General features: G+C 36.4%; 1 long non-coding RNA gene across 1 annotated transcript in view; it reads right to left on the bottom strand.

Annotated features, from left to right (window-relative positions):
- The window catches only part of LOC134474935 (uncharacterized), a 95,428-nt gene that overhangs the window by 19,827 nt on the left and 56,292 nt on the right, over nucleotides 1–19,309 (bottom strand). The window lies entirely within an intron of this gene.

The raw sequence follows: 19,309 nt of genomic DNA, 5'->3' as shown, positions 1-19,309 counted from the left end.
TCCTTTACATCTTTTGATAGTTTGATTCCTAAGTATTTCATCTTTTTGGATGCTTCTGTGAAAGGTGTTGTTTCCATTATATCTTGCTCAGTCAGTTTGTTGTTTGTGTACAGGAATGCTCTTGAGTTTTGAATTGTTATATTCAGCTATGTTGCAGAATTTTCTCATTAGCTGTAATAGTATTTTGATGGAGTTTTGGAGATCTTCTATGTAGCTTAGCATATCATCTGCATATAATGATAATTTGACTTATTAATTTGATATTCTTATTCCTTTTTTTCTCTCTTTTGCCTAATTGCTATGGCTAACATTTTTTGAACCATATTCAATAGGTATGGTCATATTGGAGATCTTTGTCTTTTTCTTGACTTCAGAGTGAGACCTTTCAGTTTTTGTCTATTTAGAATAATGTTGTCTCTTGGTTTGTCATAAGTGGCTTTTAGCTGAATGAGGCAAAGTCAATCTATTCCAATATTCTGTAGGATTTTTCTTATGAATAAGAGTTGCACTTTATCAAAAGCTTTTTCTGCACCTATTGAAATGATCATGTGATTTTTATCTTTGATTCTGTTGATATTGTGTATCACATTTATAGATTTGCATATGTGGAACCAGCTCTGCATTCCTGGGATGAATCCCACTTGGTCATGTTGTTTAACCTTGATGATCTGCTGCATTCTGCTCACTAGTACTGAGAAGTTTTGCAACAATGTTCATTAGGAAGATTTGCCTATAGTTTACATTTTGGTTTAGTCTTTCCTTGGATTTCACATCAGAGTAATACTTGCTTCCACAAATGAGTTAGACATAAATGCTTCCCTTTCCATTTCATCAAAAAATTTTAAGAGTATTTTCATTGAATCTTTTCTACGTTTCTTATAGAATTCAGCTATGGGTCCATTGGGATCTGAGCTTTTCTTTTTTTGGTAAATTTTATTTCCATTTTCAATTTCAGTGCCTGATATTCAGTTATTCAAAATTTTTATGTCTTCTTGAGTCATATTTGGTAACTCATACATTTCTAGGAATCCATTGTTTACCTCTGTGTTTTTCAGCCTGTGCCAATATTTTCAAAGTAAGTATTTATGATCTTCTGAAATTCCACAAGATCTGTATTAATTTCACCCTTTTCATTTGTAATTACTGAATCTGAGTTTTTTCTTTTCTTTTCATGATAAGATTGGCTAGGAGTTTATCAATTTTGTTTATTTATTCAAAGAACCAATTGTTCAGTTCATTAATTCTTTGTGTTGTTTTCTTCATCTCAATTGCATTAATTTCTGCTTTGTTCTTTATAATTCCTCCTATGGATGTGGGGCCTGGGAGATCAACTAACAACAATATGGGTGTCTTCTGCTTTTTGTGTTTGTTTCTTCAGCACTGTCCTGATTGCTGTGGCACCCTCAGGTAGATAAAGCACAGGGTCCACCCAGACCCATGTATAACTGGCCACCTCCTGGACCTGGCATAGCTTCCTCTGTTCTCCACCACAATGATGCTTGCCTGCCTGTGCTACTGGGTTAAGGTTGCTCTGCCGGTTGGACCAGAGGGGGAGTTTCTACTCATTCATATTTAGGCTTAGGAGTGGATTATGGCAGCCACCTGGGTGAAGTCCAGATTGTCACAGCTCAGAAGAATGTCCCCTAGCCTACTTCCCAACTGCTTGCAGTTCACTGGGACTGGATGACTCTTCCCTTATCACACTCTTGGACTTTTATGGTGAAGCCACCTAAGTGTATAATTTGCTGGGATTTCTTCTGAACACTGAAGGATTGTTGGCTCTGTCTGCCTCCTGTAGTTCTGCACGTTTGTGTGCAAAACCACAGTACAGACTCACCTCCCTTACCAACTGCTGACTCTGTCAGTCCCTGGGATACAGTTGCCATCCACTACTCTCAGCACAGTGCACTGCTTGCAGGGGATGTTGTTTGCTTGTTTGGTTTTGGGACTGGGTCTTTTTAAGTCACTAAGGTACCCAAGTTGGGCTCAAGTTCATAATAAGCCTGCCTCAATGCTAGGATTATAGCATGCACCACCACATTTGGCTCGAAGAAAGAGTCGTAAATAAATGTGAAATCAGCCTTGATGTTGTAACCCTAGTATTGTGGGACCTTGAAGCAGAAGAATCACAAGTTCAAATCTAGCCTGTGAAATTTAGCATGATCTTGTATCAAATACAATAAAAATAATAAGGTATATAAGATATAGCTCAATGCAAAAAGTACCGTTCCCTGTACAAAAACAAACAAGCAAACCCACCAACAAACAAACAGAAAAGCCACGAGGGCTCTGTGTGGTTCCAGAAAACAAACACTTTATACAGTCTTGACTAGAGTTCCCAAATAACTATATATTTTGTCTGGAAGGCTTCTTAAATTGATACCGTCTTTGTGGCAAAAAACATTAAAATTAACTACCTCTATAATAGTTCAGAAGCACAAAAGGTTAATGAGGAAAAATAAAGACATTCCTGCATAATAAGTACATTGTAGAAAGTTTAAAGTCACCCTCAAAATACAGAGAATATATAGCTAACTCACAACTCTCATTCAGCTATAATGTTCTCTCTTTCTTACCTGACAGGTTTAGAAATAGATACCAATTTTTTCCACTTAATATGTTAACATAAGTTCTCTGCTGAGTTATAACGTATCTTTGTAAGCATCATTTGAAATTTCAATTGCTACAACATATTATAAATATTCTTTAGAAGTTTCGTACTGCTAAACATGTAGTTCATTTTCTTTTTCATTCTATTTTGTGACTTCCAGCATCATTGCTCTGCATAGCTTATATAATAAAGTGATAAAAATGGTTGCAAAAAATTGCTTTCAGCCCCATTAAAATGCTTCCCCTTTCCTCATTTTTGTCATTTTTTTCTTTTCTTCATTTGTTTTTTGTTTTCTAACTTTATAAATTCATGTTTTGTTTACATATATTAGACCATTAGTGAGGGTAGACAATTTTCCTGTTTAAAGGCATCCACATTTATTCACCATTTCATTATTTAACAAAAACTTAAGACAAACTATTTATAAGGGAAACAATGCAAAGTTTAAGTAGTTACAGAAAAATATGACTAAATACTTATTGGTCTCTCACTCATGTTACCTCGTCTGGAGGTAACAATGACTGCTTTAGATTGTTTGTACAACCTCCAAAGACGTGAAATGCAAAAAAAAAAAAATAGACCTAATGAAGTGGAGACACATACATGAATGTAGACATACATGTAAAAGCAAGAACATGTAAAAGATTATAGGTATACAAGTAAGACATAGGATAGGTAAAGATGAATGTCCTTGAAAACATCCAAAATGTGAATGCAAGGAAACACACAGATATGAAGAAAAATACAATGTGCTTATAAATATTGCGATCACTCAACCCTGCATGTAAATGTGTTGTATAAGCAGAAATATGTAAATCTAATATTCAAATTGAAGTAAGCACATATGCAGGCATAAGTGTGAGTGCAAAATAAAATACATAAACATGAGCTGCATGTAACAGTGATACAAAAACCCAAGAATGGAGTAAGGATTCCCTATTCAAGTAAACACACAGAGAGAATAAATCTTGCAAGCACAACCATGCATGTAGATATATGATATGGAAACAGAAGCATACATGCAAAGGTCAATGTCTTTCTAATGAATATCTTACCTATCACAAGCTTTTTTGCATTATACTCTCTCTGGACAATTATCAGGCTGGTTCAGGTACACTCTGTACATGACATATTTAAAAACCTGTTCACGAGACAGGCTTCAGTAAGGCTGTTCCACCAACCTGGTGATTTCCCAAAAGACAACACCAAAAGACCTTCCAGTGACAGAGTAGTCAAAAACCAATTATATAAAACACATTGTCATACACACACACACACACACACACACACACACACACACACACACAAACACTTCCTAAAATCATCACAAAAACATGCATGTGCATGAAGCCAGATACACACATCCTCATTTTTGGCTAAGTAGCAGGTGGTTGGCCAATAAATGATACAAATCACATTGCAAATGTAATTCATAACATTGTGGTATTACTATCAACTGGAATATAAGATAACCTTGCAACTGTCCTCAGAAAAAACACCCCTTCACTTCCTGTAAGTATATTGAATACAATTATTAGGTTACCAACTGGAATAATAAAAAAAATGCCAACACTAGTCTTTTCAAAATATCCATTTCCATGATGGATTGGACAATATAAAGAGAAATGGGAATTCGTCCACGAGCACATATTTACCTGTTCAACTGGAAATCTTATTCTCTTGGCAAAGGGAACACTCAAAACCACAGCCTTGTTTTACTTCCTAAGGGATTTTCTTTAAGTCAGGATTACAAAACTCACTGCATACAGAATGGAAGTCTGTGGAAAATTAGATGCTGGTTTTATATTTTTCATAATCTTTTATAAAATAAGCGAAAACTTTCACTTCTATACATAGGCAAAAACAAGTGCTTTATTAGATGCCATGTAAATATTTAAACATTTAGAAAATACATTTTTGGAACCCCAAAGCGTGAGAAGCCGACACTGCCCGAGAGTGGCCGCGTAGGCAGGGGCGCGTGGAGAGCTGCCAGAGCAGAGCGGAGCACAGGCATCTTCCTCAATCCATCCGTGCACTGAAGCGTGTGCGGAGCTGCCAGAGCAGAGCGGAGCACAGGCATCTTCCTCAATCCATCCATGCACTGAAGCATGTGCAGAGCTGCCAGAGCAGAGCGGAGCACAGGCATCTTCCTCAATCCATCCATGCACTGAAGCATGTGCAGAGCTGCCAGAGCAGAGCGGAGCACAGGCCTCTTCCTCAATCCATCCATGCACTGAAGCGTGTGCAGAGCTGCCAGAGCAGAGCGGAGCACAGGCATCTTCCTCAATCCATCCATGCACTGAAGCATGTGCAGAGCTGCCAGAGCAGAGCGGAGCACAGGCATCTTCCTCAATCTATCCGTGCACTGAAGCGTGTGCAGAGCTGCCAGAGCAGAGCAGAGCACAGGCATCTTCCTCAATCCATCCATGCACTGAAGCATGTGCAGAGCTGCCAGAGCAGAGCGGAGCACAGGCATCTTCCTCAATCCATCCGTGCACTGAAGCGTGTGCAGAGCTGCCAGAGCAGAGCAGAGCACAGGCATCTTCCTCAATCCATCCATGCACTGAAGCATGTGCAGAGCTGCCAGAGCACAGCAGAGCACAGGCATCTTCCTCAATCCATCCATGCACTGAAGCATGTGCAGAGCTGCCAGAGCAGAGCGGAGCACAGGCATCTTCCTCAATCCATCCATGCACTGAAGCATGTGCAGAGCTGCCAGAGCAGAGCGGAGCACAGGCATCTTCCTCAATCCATCCATGCACTGAAGCGTGTGCAGAGCTGCCAGAGCAGAGCGGAGCACAGGCATCTTCCTCAATCCATCCGTGCACTGAAGCATGTGCAGAGCTGCCAGAGCAGAGCGGAGCACAGGCATCTTCCTCAATCCATCCATGCACTGAAGCATGTGCAGAGCTGCCAGAGCAGAGCGGAGCACAGGCATCTTCCTCAATCCATCCATGCACTGAAGCGTGTGCAGAGCTGCCAGAGCAGAGCAGAGCACAGGCATCTTCCTCAATCTATCCGTGCACTGAAGCATGTGCAGAGCTGCCAGAGCAGAGCAGAGCACAGGCCTCTTCCTCAATCCATCCATGCACTGAAGCGTGTGCAGAGCTGCTGCTCTCTGCTATTGTTTCTGGGGCGGTGTACTTAAGGTCATTTTCACAGCATCTCTGCACTCAAATGCTGATTTTCAGACACTATGGAGTTTTCCCTTGGACAGGTGCTCAGACTCAATAACAAGACTCAGGACTCACTGTACCCCCACATCTCTGGTAAGGTGGTCACATGTGCATACTGCCAGAGATTGTCAGACATTCCTTAGCATATTCAACACTGTTGAGGTGTCTGTGAATCTCTTATTGGACCACAGTTTAACAAGGAATGTCAGCCAATACCATATAAAAGTGGGCTACTCAGGATTTGCCCTTGAGATTTTCAACTGAGTCATCTGTAGGTGTCTTTCTACTCTACCCTACCCAAGCACCAAGTGTTCCCTGAATTTTTAGAGGTGATGTAATGGAAATTATCTCTGAATTGGGATGATTTTGGCAGTTCAAAGAATGACTTTAACAAGCTTACATTGATGAGTAAATATTTTTGGCATAAGTTACATGCAGCATAGGTATAACTCATACAAAGTTGCACTATCAAAATTGGCACATCTTTCTTAGGAAGCTACAGTTTACCTATGGATGAATGTTAAATCCAAAATCAGGATCAAAGAAATGTCCCAGAAAATTTATGTTTAATATTGTGTTATCTTATTTTTTATACCAGGGATTAAATTCATGATCTTACACCTGACAGACAGGCAATATGCCACTGAGAATTTCCCCAGCCCTATTAAGCTTATCATCAACTCTGTGAGTCTCTCCCAATATTGTCAGGCCACAAGGTTGGAAGATTTGTGCAAAAGTCTCAGTACCTGGTGAATACATAGCAAAGAGGTAAACAGTGGACCACTATAAATAGTGGGATCGTCATTCTCAAAATATTATCAAAAATTCAAATCACTATCCAGGGAGAAATACAACAGGAAAATAGTTTTGTATATACCATTTATATTTATTTATAATGAGTCTAAATAAGATGTACAAACAGAATCATTTATCACATTAATAAATTATGATTAAATCAGATTAAATGAAAATATATATAAATTGTGAATAAAAAAATCACTTTTCTGCAGTTTCAAGTTCTCCCCAAAACTGGCATATGAATTTAGTACCTTGTCATGTTACACTGACATTGTGATGCTACATTGCATATGACCAAACAATCCTAGAAGTTTAAAGGTCACATGAGAGAGGAATTCTGAAACACATCCATAGGAATATAGTGATATGTAAAAGTGAGGCCACTACCCAATTATTCTACTATCACTGTACTAAAGGCAAGGTGTGTTGAGGGAAGAGAAAAGCAATGAAAAACATGACATCCAAGAAGGTAAAATCAACTGCATAACGTAACAAAATTGAAGATAACCAATTAATTTTTGTAATAGAAATAAAGGAACAAAAATACAGACTAAAATTCAAATAGAAAAGGAAATTAATACAAGTGGCAAAAATTGTAATGGTCTTGTGTCAAGAAGTAACTATTCCTTGATTTTTCAAGTGAATTCAGTAGTCTAACATAAATTCTCACTGGGAAAATCATAGACAGATGTATTACAATATTTACGCATTTAGGAAAATAATAATTTTAATTTAAGAAGACTATTTTTCTGTGAGAATGTGCTTTATCTCCAAACCCATACAAATAATTTCCTTCTGGCCTTAACAAAATGATATAGCACTTAGGGACAAAGACGCAGCCCAGCAGCCCTGCACTGGAGGCCAAGACGGAGAAGACCTCCATGGCCACCATCACCTTCTGCTTGCTGCTGTGGTACACATATTGAATCACAAGATACAATGCCTGCTTTGAATTCAGGGAATATTAGTTATGGAACTAAGACAGTTTCCAACTTTTAACCTAATAAGAGTTACTGTCATTCATCATTTCTAACTTATCAATAGGTGTTCAATATATTCTATCATTACTTATTCATTTTAGGTCTATTTTCTAAGACAATTAGTGCAATGAATTATGTTCCACATAGAAAATCTGGTCATGATCTAGTTTCTCATCACAATTCTGGGTAGCCTTCAAAAGGGAAAGTAAAGTGTAGAAATCATGATTCCACTATCACTTTGTGACAGTAGTGGGTGCCAAACTTTAGCTCCTCACCTAAAATTGCTCCCCACTTTCCCATTTTTGTAAAATGTTTGAGTAATCAGTGTTAGTATGACCTTAAATGCATATGTGTCTCCAGTGAGTCTTTATATACTATTAAAATTTGGGAAGTCCCTAAACTATGATCTAATATGAAAATACATGTGGTACTGTTGAATTTTTCCTATTTTGTTTTGGATGTTTTATCTTTTTAATATAAATTTCTCAATTTCAAGTAAACATTCATAGATCGATGCCCCACTATTCATAACCACTTATATATGAAATGTTTCTTTACTGCACAAAATACTAATTTCCCCGCAATTATGTTTTGCTTGTTGCAGTTTTTCTCTTTATTCCTAATTGAACTTATTGAAGGATATCAGTTTTTTAAAGGGAATTGACTTTAGTTTTGTTATTTGTTTTCTCAAGATATCCAGATTTATTTTATATTGTTTCTCCACAACAACTTTATTATTATTGAATTTGCTAATTTTACTAGTTTCTGATAAAAATCCTCAAATGTGAAACTCAGCCTTTGTTTATGAGAAGTCAACATATGGCTATAAAGTTAGTTTCACTTTCAACCCAAAGTTTTCATAAGTAATATACTCATTAGACACAAAAAATTTTATTTTCTAATTAAGCAGATATCATTGAAGAATGTATTTCTTAAACCAGAAGGAACTAGTTTGGGGTGTATTTATTCTATAAATTAATATGGAGCACATATATCAAATTGCCACACAACCAACTTGATTGTACATAACCAGAGTAACTGTCTTGTACTAAATATCATCAAGTTTATTGTATTTGAAAACTAATTCAGAATTATGATAATCACATTAGAAAACTAAAGCACCCAATTCAGAAAGGTAAATAATGTACAACAGAGAGGTAATTTAACCATATCAACATTTTTAACATAAATTCATTCATTTCCAAAGGATGCTTGTGGTATTGAAAAATATTGAATATTATTTTACTCTGACATTTCTGCACCATGCACAAAACGTCTTCTGACATTCTTTGTTCTTCAATAATATTGAGCCTCATTTTATGTACTTCACTTACTATGCAATTTGTGAATATTCCATGCTCTTTACTTCTATTAATCAGAATAGGAAATTGTCATATCCCTTACCATTTGATATAACAGAGATGCTACAGGGTCCATGAAAATATTTATTGTACATTGATCAAAAATGTAGGTATGATCACTTATTATATCCTATATTCTGTGTAAATTGACACTTATAGCTCAGTGGCACCAACAATTATTCATGTCACTACACATGGGCAACTGAAAGGTATGTCTCATATTACAATACTTTAAATTTCACTACAGGAAAAGATACATGGCCACTAATTTCTTTCAGGATGCTTCCTCTCATTTTAAAAGCTCTTATCTCACCATTATTTTCACTTTCTGAATCAGTACTGAAATTCTTTCTTTATTATTCACACACATTATTATTCAGTGATCCATGCTCCCAAGTACTTTCCAATGGAAAAGCAGACTTCAAAGGCATTATGATGTGTTCTTATTCATCTGCTCATTGAATCTGCCACAATTCTAACTCTGACTCTGCCTCAAAGTCACTGTACTTGTTTTAGCCTTCCAGGTACTAGGATAATAAGCATGCTTCATTATAAGTGGCTGGGTTCATATTGCTCTGTGTGGATCTAGAAAAATAAAGGTGCCACGTGTGATGTCACATGCCTATATTTACAACTTTACTGGAAGAAATAGAAGGAGGACCACAAGTTTCAGGCCAGCCTTGCAAATTATGGAGAAAGTTTCTAAGAATAATAAAATGCATTTGGCTGAAATAACACCCCAGTGATAGACCATGTGTACAGCCCATCCCAGAGAAGCAAAGGGGAAAGAAAAAAAGTACTCAAATATAGTTCAGGTAAAGAGGTGTATGGATTATCAAGAAGTATTATTACAGAGGGAAATTCCGAAGAAATGGGAGAAAGAATTGTCTTTAATATTCTCTTCAAGATTTTACTCATTTCTTGGATTTATGAGAGGCAGACAACCAATCCAGAAGTTTTACTCTTATTTGTGTCTTTAGCAATCTCATTCCTTGAGCAAGGGGTGTTATCAAAACAGCAGGCAGCCTTTCCCTCCTGAGGTGTTTTCCTAAATCCAGGATTACAGCCCTCACTGCATACAGCGTGGGAAGTCTGAGGACAATCAGATTCAGGTTGGTAACTTCTTTATCTTTTCCTTAGTCTTTCACAAGCAAACTGACAAACTTAATTTTTTTTTCTTTTTTATCGGTACCAGTGATCGAACTCACGACTGCCTTCTTGCAAGGCAGGTGCTAATGCTGCTTAATTTTGTGTTAATGCATATATTCACATATTTGCTTGAATGTCAAATATATTTATTGAAAAAAACTACAAATATTGAAAAAACATGGTTATGTAAATATGATTCATCCCTATTCATCAGAAAAATGACAAATAGGAAATATTTTACATTCAAAAAGTGAGTTGTTGGGGCTCGGGATTTAGCTCAGCATCATAAGCACCTGCCTTGCAAGCAGGAAGTCATGAGTTCAATCCCTGGTACTGGAAAAAAAAAGTGAGTTGTTAATGCTTTCAGGTGAAAGCATTCAATATGGAGGGTGCAGCAGAAGATGCACAACAAGGTTTTATTTGTTTGTGTTAATGAAGCAAATGATGTTTAGTGGACACCTACTGCTATAATTCCTGGGGCTCATTCTATCATCTCCTCAGATAATGACAATTGTTGCCCAACTGGAGCATGAAAGGAAAACTCTCCAAAGTTTGCCCCAAATCTCAGGCTTTGAGAAAAATTCCAAAAGTTGAGAATGTCATACTTCACATGTGTTTTAATGTTTTGTGTAAAGTTACTTGTTCTCCAACAGGACTGGTAAACTGCAGATCCTTCAGAAAAGCATGTAGCTGAAAAAGATTTTCTTTATCCTTTGTTTCATAATGGAACATTCACACTGATATCAAACTAAGTAGAGTAAATTAAAATATCACAATGTTCCTAAGAAGTTAGTTTCAGAAGAAATGTCAACCAAACCCATACAAATATATGCTGTGAATGGATGTGAACAATCTCCACTCATTTTTTCCTGATTTCTCCAATGAAATCTATCTGCAAAGTGGGGTTATAAATACCACCAGGGCTGTAGAATGCAATATAAATTTTAGACAAAATATCCAAAGTAGTGTTTAGCACATTTAGGTGCACAAAAACCACATATTCCACTTTCTTTTCTAACAGTGCATGGGGAGAGTTTCTATATTTATTGAAAACTTGGTGTTTTCTTCAGAACCAATGAAATGATCTTGATTCATTTCCAGGTCAAAATTTATCTGTAGGATCCTTTGGGTTTTCTAGAAAAGATTTGTGTTTATTGGTTTTGAGCACTTGTGGAAAGCCCTATAATTTGACTTTGATAACAGGGCCTGCATCACAATAAAAATCACATTACTTGCCAGGGAAAGAACAGCATATTGTCCCCAGTTCCTGTGGGTTGTGTTTGAGCTTCTTGCAAAACCATCTCCTGGAGGGCATGGGCTACCGCATACACTGCATTGTATGTTTTGAAACTCCCATAGCTCATGGCTGGGTTAAAATGATTCACAGGCAGCCATGCCAGAGAGGCCTTGGGTACACAGTTCTTCAGCAAACAGTCAAAGACAGGCAGGACACACGAGCATTTGATACCATTTTTACAAATGCTACACATACTCCATTCCTGTCTCCTTTCTCATCTGAGAGAAATTGAAAACCATTCTGGTCTTCTGCAATGACCAGTCCTCAGGTCCACCTGAAAGGAAGCATCAAGGAAACCACATCAAGGGCCAGAGATGCATCATTTGGGCCCACCTGATAGAGAGATAGAAACTGGCCATTTTCACTGAAATCAGTTGTATAAATGCCAATAGTAAGCTTACTGGAAAAGAAAACTTGAAGTTATGTGGAGAGACTTGATGTAAAGCACAATCTCACATGCATTATGAAACAGCTGAAATACAGAAGGAAATACAGATAGAAAGCAAACTGTAGAAGTAAAAACTCATTATTCTCATCTTTTTAATCATCTGATTTCATAAGAATTTGTTTTAGAAAGTAACTGAGCAGATGTGAGTTCAAGAAATCATTAATTACTTGTACTGGTTTTCTGATGCATTTAAAGAAAACATGGATAATTTACAAATCTCAGTGTGTTGTACTTTGAGACTAGGCAATATGTGTGACACACTAACCCAATTTCTCATTTGCCTTCCTTAGGAACTGAACTTCATATTATCAACTAGTGTGAAATGACTATATCCTTTCCTAAATATCCTTCCTCACCTGTGGAAATTTGTACAGTTCCAGAAATTCTCCAGTTTGGAAGAAATTGCACATGGTGATCCTGTCAGCAGTGATATTAACTTAGTCTCTGTCCCACATCTATAGTTAGGTGTCCCATTTTGTCCTGTGTGCAAAATGAGTAAACTGTCTAATAACATCCAGTAACTATAAAGTAAGTTATGGTATTCATATGCCAGAGATGTGTTCAATGCACGATTGTATTTCACTCCAGAACAGTATCACTTATAAGTTGGATGTGGTGTCTCTCCCTCTTTCATATCCTAAGGAACTAAACCTGAAAGTGATGGTTTTAGGGTTTTCCTTAGTTACTTTTTACTCATTGCTGAGACAAAATACCTGAAGCCCAAATTTGGGAAAGGAAAGGTTTATTTCTTACAGTTTTTGGAGCTTTCAGTCCATACGCAGTTGGCTCCAAGGCAGGCTGGCATGGCAGGACCACATTTCATGGCGGCTTCAAACAGCAAACAGGAACCAGCAAAGAGCAAGACACACCTTCTTCCTGCCATTACATCACATCTTGGCTCCACCCCTATGTGGGTGGAGCACTGACACCATCAATCCAAGCAGGAGACAGTGAACAAATCACAGATGCACAATGCAAACTCACGAGGCCTGGGGACCTGAAAGTTGACCAGTATTAAAGTAGATTATCTTTGTTGATTTATCATGGAAGATGGAAGTTGTTTTCTTTCAAGCCTTGAAAACCTTCACTCCAAAGATTTCTTGACTTAATAGTTTCTGTCGTGATTCTGAGCGGTTAACCTCTATAGGTGATCTGTTTCTTTTCTCTAACAGCTTTTAACATTCTGTTCTTTTGCTGATTTTCTGGGATCTTAATTAATATATGTCTGTGTGTAGATTTACTTTGGTTGTGGCTAGCGGGAGTTTTATATGCCTCACTTATTTGCTACATCATTTTCCCATGATTGGGAAAATTTCTGCTATTGCTCCTGTAAATAGACTTTTTATGTTATTTTTATTGACCCCTGTTTTTTTGCTGACAACTATTCTTCTTCAATTATGTTTCCTTATGTAGGCTTGAAGCTATTTAATTTTTATTACATGGTTCCCTGTTATTTTTGTAACTTTCCCTTTTGTGACTGCTAGCTGCAACTTGTCTTCAAAGTCTGAATGTTTCACATTCTTTCAAGCAATTTTTTCAGTTTTCAATGGAGTTTTTAATTTCCAAAATAGCTCTTTGTATCTGTTTGATGCATTCTAAGTCTTTCTTATACTGTGCATTCAAGGTTTCCCTTTTTTCCCCCATGCTCCTCTGTTTTGTAATTTATGTCTTCTTCAGAGATGCTTATCAATTCTTTTATTATGTTTTTCACTTCTTCTTTTATCTAAGATAATATTTCTGTTATAATTTGTTTTCTAGCTTCATGTAATTGTTTCTTTACTTCAATTGCCACCACTTCAGAAACTTCAGGTGTGCAACTCTCCACATCTTCTGTGATAACATCTCCTGGACTTGCTCTGCATGGTGTGGAGGCAAGAGATTACATTTTGCTTCTTCATCTTGACTTGTTCCAGGGTTCTTCTGGATAAGTGGGTTGTAGGGTCCCAAGCACTTCCTACATTCCCTACAATCTGTCAAAAGAATGATTGTTTGGTTCTCTGGACCAGTGCTGACAATTGGTATCCAATGGTGGCCACTAGGTGTGCTGGTGTGGGACTGGCTCCTGCTTTTCCCAACCTGCAGTGCCTACTGACAGAAGGAAGCATCACAGGTAGCAACAGGTGTGTATGTGACAGCAGGGCTAGAACTACCTCCTGAATCTAGGAGAAAGTTCTGATTTTTAAAAATCTGAATATTTATTTGTAAGTTATCATTTTGGAGAGTTTCTCTAGTTAATGTTTATTGTAGACTTCTATCTCTATGAATAGTTTTTAAGAAATTTTTATTTTCATTTTGCTGTTTGAATATTAGGCAATGAGATATCTAAATCTATTATTTTAATATTTTGTGTGTGTTTATGTTGCTGACAATAATAAAAATTTGTGGATTTATGCATATGTTTAGCTGCTTCTTGGGGCATTGCAATGTGAAGTGAATTTAGAGTCTTTATTCGGTCTTTCTTCCCAAAGAAGTATTTAGTGTCTGCTTCAGTCACATCAACTGACATGATGTTGTTTGTCTTTATTTCCTTTTCCATGACTTTAAGTTAATCTGACAGTATCTAATTATTTTCCTTCAGAAACCAGTAACCCAAATTTTATACTTCCAAAAATAACTTAAAAGAAAGAAAAAATGAAATAGTTGTCTAAACCCTTTAGTGTATCCTTCAAAATTACTAAATACAAACTACCAGAAAGACTAAAGAGAAGAATTTAAACTATTAGGAAAAACTAAATTATCCATAAATAATAAAGATTGCAAGGGGAAACAATGAAAGTATATGAAGATTTTCATCTATCATTGCAGACTCAATCAAGCACATTTTTCAATGTTGTCTTGTAACAACCAGTCCCTTAAACTTGCATAATTCTAAGAAAATTCTACAACTGTGTTTCTTACTTATGTCTTAAGGACTTGACTCCAGAAATAATATTTTAAAAGGCAAAAATAATGATTTAGAAGCAAAAATATAACAGTATAGTGTCATATTTCAATAGAGATTTTAGCATTTTTAGATTTTTGTATTTTTAGACATTAGATCCATTAGATCCATATAGATACAATAACACTATTGTTATGAGATCAATGGAAACCTCTTACTCTTTGAACAAATTGTAGATTATTGATATATGCAGATGATGATCATTATCTAAACAGACAGATAGGTAAAGGATAGATAAATGATGATAAATGGAAAGATAAAGATAGATATTTATCCTGAGAAATCACATTTTTTATTGTGCATATGTTCCTGTATGTATAAAAGTTAAGATATCTCTATTGACAATGGAGAAAACCTATAAACATTAATTAAGTTTGTTCCTAATGAGCATGTAAGATCTTGATTTTAACCTGTTGTGAAAATGTCCAAAATAGAGAACTATTTTGTTCAGCCACAGAAATTCCTATTCAATGAGGCACTACATGAACAATCAAACTTGAAATCACTTGTTCATTTCCACTTACACAGACACAAATCCAATCTTCCTGCCAAAGTTTAGTAAAGATTGAGATAATGTATAAATCAACAGTAATTCTGATGAATAGTTTTAAATGGAAAAGGCAAACCAGTGACTAGAATGCAGTAACTTCGAGCTCCATACATAGATATTGAGGGAATAAAAAGGATGAGAAAATATGTTTCCTCTGAGATAAAGTGTAGAAGCATTATGTTTCTTGGCAAAGAAATGAAAGGGAAGAATATTGCATAAGAAAATGAAGTAATTCTGTATTTCCAAACAAGGGAAAAAGATAAAAACGTGTTCAATATAAATCAGTGTTGGTGCAAGAGATTAGAAAGCAAGGGTGTAAAGTCAACATCAACCAAGCCCGTAGAAATATTCTCAACAAGTACATTTCTCTGGAGTAGAAAAAAATTAGCATCATTCAAATATTTAATAAAATAAATCAAAATCATAAGCAATTATAAAGAAAATTATGTGAGAAAGATAAAATGAGCAAATTTATGTACCAACATACAGTGAGCCTGAATGTACTTACAAATTGTTCTTGTGTATAAGTTAATGCATATCTTGTAAAATATCCCTTTGTAAAACTAATATAGACAATAAAAAAGTTTGTATTTTTATGAAGTTTGCATTAGCTAATAATAAGTACATAAATGTGCAAAGATTAACACCAGGCCTCTTGTTAAAATTTTGATAGCTTTTTAAAATCTTTTTTTGTTTTATTTTAAAGAGTGTAAAATTAAACACAACAAAACAGAACATAAGAAAGCAATGAAAGAGATATAAATTTCAAAGCAAGACAATCAGAGATCTTCGCTATCCATCATATTGTCTCTTGTTTTCTTCCAAATAGTTGGCTATATTTCATATACAGATAATTCACATCAAACAACATAGTATAGAAATGATCTGAACAAGATGAAGAAGACCTTTTAGGTCTTCAAGATCAGATAATAGGGACATCAACAATGGCTCTCATACTGGCTTTCATTCTCTTCAATATAACTATCCATACCTTCATGTATATTGAAATTAAACAAGACAAAACAGGCTAAAATCACTCAGAACAAAGAATAATAGTATTGCTGAATTTCAGATCATGACTCTATGGAATCAGCACTTGGTACTGTACTGTCTGTTTTTCTTCAAAGTAGTTCATTTTATCATGTGTTATATAATCAGTTCTCATAAACTGTTTATATATTATATGCACACACGAGCCTCTACATGTATTTCTATTCTTTCTGTATTAGTGGGAAAAACAAAACAAAGCAAGACAAAATAAAACAAATTCCTATAAAAACATGAAATGAAAAAGTCATATAAAACCACAGTACAAGCTGATCTACAGTGGTTACTGTGTTGTCTCTTGTTATCTCCAATAGAATTGTCTACATCATTAGGCATAGTATAATTGAGTACTGCAGTACATAACAATATTAATAAAAACAAAACATTGTAGACACTGTAAAACTTCAAAAGCAAGTAATAATCAAACCAGAGTGGGTATTCTAGTGAATCTTGTCAACTTCATTTTAGTTGCCTATACTCTCAGACTTTGATACTCTCAATCATAACAGATTTGAATAAAATCTTTCAATACAAAACAGCAATCTAACAAACCAGATTCAGCTAAGATCAGTCATGATAAAACATTGAGTTATACAGGGATTCAGATTAAGTTAATAGGAAATAAAGGATAATTACCATACTATATCCTGTTACTTTTGGGATAGCTGTCTGTGCCCTCAAATCTAGTACAAGTAGACAAGCTGGAACAGAATATAATCCATCTGAACATAACAGTGTGTGTAATGTGGGTTTTAAATCCTGACACACTATTAATAATATCCTCTGCCTTCTTTTTTTAGACTATTCCTCCTCTTTCACTCCCACAGGGTGCACTGTGCATTTTGGGTCCCACCAACTTTCTCAGTTTTTAGATTGGGGGGGGCAACCTGCTATTGACCAAAATAGTTCTGAAACTTCTCACTCCTGGACTTGATCTGAAGTTGTATTCCTTTACCTACAAACATGTAAGTATCCTGTCTTTCCAACCTATCTGCAGGTGCTGGTAAAGTGGCCCCTATTTCTCACTGGTTCCCTGTCACACAGACCATTATTTTCTCATATTTGATTTTTGGTCCATAAACCCTTGGTCATGTTAATTATATCTCCTATATAGAGCATCTTGGTGGACCCTACCTCCTATTATATTCTGCCTGTCTTTTTTCTTTTTTCTTTCTTTCTTTCTTTCTTTCTTTCTTTCTTTCTTTCTTTCTTTCTTTCTTTCTTCCTTAGTATATCAAGGCCACCTATGTTAGAGATTATAGCCAACCTTCTCTGGCTCATTTCTGGTGTGCTATTTTTCTACTATTAGTTGTCTAATTTTCTCCTTCATTCCACAGACTCTCCCATTCATTGAGGTCTCTCTGCCACTGTTCCTGAAATACAGGTGTCTTTTCTTTTTTTTTCTAGAATGTCCTTCAGTGTTCTATGTAGGGTTAGATTGGTGATCATGAATTCCCCCAGTTCCTCTTTGTTGTGCAAGCATTTTGTTTTTCCATTAATTTCTAGGGACAGTTTTCCAGGATACATCGATTTGGGCAGGAGGTTATTTTGTTTCAGGGCTTGGAATACTTCACTCCAAGCTCTTCTTGATTTGATGATTTGTGTTGATAAGTCTGCCATCATTTTGATGGATTTTCCTTTATAGCTGATCTGTTTCTTTTCTCTTATGGCTTTTAATATTCTGTTCTTATATCAAATTTCTGGGATCTTGATTATTATATGGGTGTAGCTATATTTTGGTTGTAGGTGGCTTCAGTTCTGTATGCCTCATATGAATATCATTTCCTCTTCCTATGCTTGGGAAGTTTTCCTTAATTATTTCTGTGAATAGCTTTTGCATTTTGTTTGTATTTACCTCTGCTTTTTCACTCATATTTTTTATCCTTAATGTATAGATGCTCTTGTCATCTGCTGGCCTTTGTATTGTTACTGCCTATTTCATTGTTATTTTAAAGAGATCTTTCCTTTCATGATCACACATTGCAAACCTGTCTTCATATTTTGATAATCTATCATTCGTTTCTTTCAAGCAGTTTTACCAGCTTTCAATGGAGTTTTTAATTTCCTGGTAAGCTCTTTGAATCTACTTCATGTATTCTAGGTTTTCTTTATATTCTTCATTGAACATTTTCCTCCTTTTTTTGTGTGTTCCTCCATTCTTCCATCTGTGTCTCATTGGGAGGTGCTTAGTATTTCTTTTTTAATCTACATATATCTTGCTTTACTTGATTAAATATTTCACTTTTGAGCTCATCTATGGGCCCTCGAAAATATCTCTTTATGTCCACTGATTCTGTGTCTGATATTGCATGATTGCTGCCCTCAATCTCTTTGTATTTACCTGTCTTGGGTCAATATCTTCTGGGTTGGGAGCTGCGGGCTTTTTCTTATTTCTTTCTCTTTTCACATTTTTGGTTTCTTCCATACAGTTGTATAGTGGAGGTTCCAGCCCCTTTACTTGTTGGTCATGGTTCTTCTGAAGCATGCTCACTAGGGCTTTCTGCAATCTCCAGCTTCCTGTTGGTCACTGAGTTGCAAGCAGAGGTGACTTATGCTGACCCCTCACCTCCAGGCCAGTCAACCTGCTGGGGCCTTCACTGTCTTAGTGTGTGCCATGCATATGGAATTGGTTTGGGACAACTTATTGGGTTCTGGCCAGGGGCATGGCCCAGGCCAAGCAGATCCCACAAATCTGCTCTGGGCAGGGAGCAACCAACTGAAGTCACTGCCATTCCTTGTTCCTGTCTATTCTGCCTGATTCCAACATGTCATCCAGTTGATTGCTCCTTTCTCATGGGAGGATCTTATTCCCAGCACTCACCAGGGGTTAATGCAGGTCCCTTACTGGCTCAGTCCTCTATTGGGCTCCCTGACCTCTGACTTCAGTGCAACTGTGGATCCAGTGAGTCACAATGGTGCAAGTCCAGGCAGCTATAGCAAGTTGCAGTGGT

Source organism: Cavia porcellus, unplaced genomic scaffold, assembly GCF_034190915.1.
Source record: "Cavia porcellus strain 051 isolate PalLab524CR breed Dunkin Hartley unplaced genomic scaffold, mCavPor4.1 scaffold_45, whole genome shotgun sequence".
NCBI lineage: Eukaryota > Metazoa > Chordata > Mammalia > Rodentia > Caviidae > Cavia > Cavia porcellus.
The sequence above is the reverse complement of the archived record's forward strand: the minus strand, read 5'-3'. Positions and strand labels throughout refer to the sequence as shown.